Source organism: Panulirus ornatus, chromosome 5, assembly GCF_036320965.1.
Source record: "Panulirus ornatus isolate Po-2019 chromosome 5, ASM3632096v1, whole genome shotgun sequence".
In the NCBI taxonomy this organism is placed as follows: Eukaryota; Metazoa; Arthropoda; class Malacostraca; order Decapoda; family Palinuridae; genus Panulirus; species Panulirus ornatus.
Genome location: NC_092228.1, coordinates 44,367,972 through 44,370,471, shown reverse-complemented (window position 1 = coordinate 44,370,471; position 2,500 = coordinate 44,367,972). Strand labels below are relative to the sequence as shown.

The following is a 2,500-nucleotide window of genomic DNA, read 5'->3' as shown; positions in this document are numbered from 1 at the left end:
AGAGTGACGTCACGTACCACACGTCATATGAAACGACCAATCGGAAAAAGAAAAGTGAGGAAAGGCAATGAGGGAGAACACGATATATATATATATATATATATATATATATATATATATATATATATATATATATATATATATATATATATATATATACATATATAAAATAACCCCCATATTGGCAACTGGTGGGGAAAGTTGCCAGATACCACAATAATTCGAGCTACCTATATTTTTTTTTTTGTTTTTTTTCCTGGCCAATGAGGGCCGTGGTCGGGCAGTGACGTCACACGTTGACGTCACGAGATCAACACGTTTCTGGCGCGTCCTTCGTTAATATTATTTGAGGAGAGACTCGCTGGCGATGCTAAAATAGATGTTATGTATTTATAGATACAGGAGGAAGGGGAGTGGTGGTGGGGATGGGGGGGGGGTGTAATCTCTCGTGGGAGAGAGAGAGAGAGAGAGAGAGAGAGAGAGAGAGAGAGAGAGAGAGAGAGAAATCTGGGACTAACTGACTTCTATATTTCTCTCTTGTGTCTCCCCTTATGATGATGTGATTATGACACGAAAGTGCACTTGGCAACGTATCGTAATTCTCTCGTGGGTGAGAGAGAGAGAGAGAGAGAGAGAGAGAGAGAGAGAGAGAGAGAGAGAGAGAGAGAGAGAGAGAGAGAGAAATCTGGGACTAACTGACTTCTATATTTCTCTCTTGTGTCTCCCCTGATGATGATGTGATTATGACACGAAAGTGCACTTGGCAACGTATCGTAATTCTCTCGTGGTTGAGAGAGAGAGAGAGAGAGAGAGAGAGAGAGAGAGAGAGAGAGAGAGAGAGAGAGAAATCTGGGACTAACTGACTTCTATATTTCTCTCTTGTGTCTCCCCTGATGATGATGTGATTATGACACGAAAGTGCACTTGGCAACGTATCGTAATTCTCTCGTGGGTGAGAGAGAGAGAGAGAGAGAGAGAGAGAGAGAGAGAGAGAGAGAGAGAGAGAGAGAGAAATCTGGGACTAACTGACTTCTCTATTTCTCTCTTGTGTCTCCCCTTATGATGATGTGATTATGACACGAAAGTGCACTTGGCAACTTATCGTAATTCCATTTCCCCCCGTCGTGTGATAACGGTGAATCCACGTCTTTGTTTGTTTGGTCAGAGCAGAATGGCTAAGAAAAGAAAATGCTTTGCATCTTCGGGATATATGTCTCACTTTGGCCATGGCAAATGGCATCTGTAAATGGAAGGGAATGTCACATGTGTGTCGTATTTGATGTCTGGTATAGTTCGTAGACTGAATGAGTCAGGTTCGTTTTGACCAATTAGGGCCAAGTGGAGGAGACGCAGGGTGACTGTAAGCACATCAGGGGGTTAAGGGGTTGTTAATGAGTCTCTATAGAGATGTGGACGACATTCTTCTTCTTCTGTTTTGAGTGAGGTAGTGTTCTGGGTGTATATGATTTCTCCCACAGTTGCTTCAGGATTGGAAGAGTGGGGTCAGCTGCACATGAGGGAGAGGGAAGGAAGGTGTGTCTTTTTAGGAGGTTATGAGGGAGGGAGAAGGTAGGGCCAAGTAGACAGGAAAACTGGTGATCCCTCTGTTTTGAGGGAAGTGTCTCTGGCTCTCTGACTTTGGCTGTTCGATATGAAAGTGACGAGACATATTTTTTTTGGGATGTTAGTGAGGTTGAAACATCTCTTTTGTATATGTCTTGAGGACAGTGTCTGCCTTTTTAATCCATGGTATACAGAGGTGTACATAGCTCCCCCTTCCCTTTGGTGGGTGACATACCTCATGTATAGTTATGTACCGATCCAAAGACTGTGGTAGAAGATTGTGGTAGAAGTCTGTGTTACAGTGTGGTGGAGTTCCATAGCCTTGTGGTTATGGATGAGAATGGGTGAACGTTGCTTTCAGTCGAGGGTCTATCCTTCGTAGAGTTGGAATACTAATAAGGGTAGTGGAAGGTGGAAGAGGAGGATAAGGAACTGGTTGCCTTAAGAGGGATTTTGAAGACTGGTGTTACGCTGGTAAGTTTCCGGGTATTGACGCTTTTGTTGTGTATTCAGGCATTTACCCCCTTGAGACCCTGGGTCGCATCTGAGCTGATGTGTATCAATTGGAAGGTAGAGATATGGTCAGGGTTCGCAGCTGAGGAGGTCTATAAGGGTCTATTTCCGTTGCAAGAGTTGCTGGGGAGTGGGTTAGCCCTTTTTTCGGTGGCAATTTGTGGAAGGTGTGTGTGTGTGTGTGTGTGTAAACACTCGTCATGGTCAAGGGAAGTGGTTGGTTCTTGGCTATACCATGAGTGGTGTATCGTGTGTTTGGTTTTTTTTTTTTTTTTGCAAATGGGATGTCGCTGGTTTGGAGTGTTAAAGGGCGCTTGGAAGGTGGTTAGAAATTAGTTTTTTTCTTTATCTTTCGCCAGAATCCAATTGCTGTTCACTTGCGTTCATTGTATTCTCATAAATCTTCGTACATTTCCCGTATGTT

General features: G+C 43.5%; 1 protein-coding gene and 1 long non-coding RNA gene across 2 annotated transcripts in view; one reads left to right on the top strand and one right to left on the bottom strand.

Moving 5' to 3' along the window:
• Positions 1-2,500, top strand: part of LOC139748751 (uncharacterized) — a 269,145-nt gene that overhangs the window by 186,902 nt on the left and 79,743 nt on the right. The gene's annotated exons all lie outside the window — the stretch shown is intronic.
• The window catches only part of LOC139748750 (cardioacceleratory peptide receptor-like), a 217,746-nt gene that overhangs the window by 167,671 nt on the left and 47,575 nt on the right, over positions 1-2,500 (bottom strand). The window lies entirely within an intron of this gene.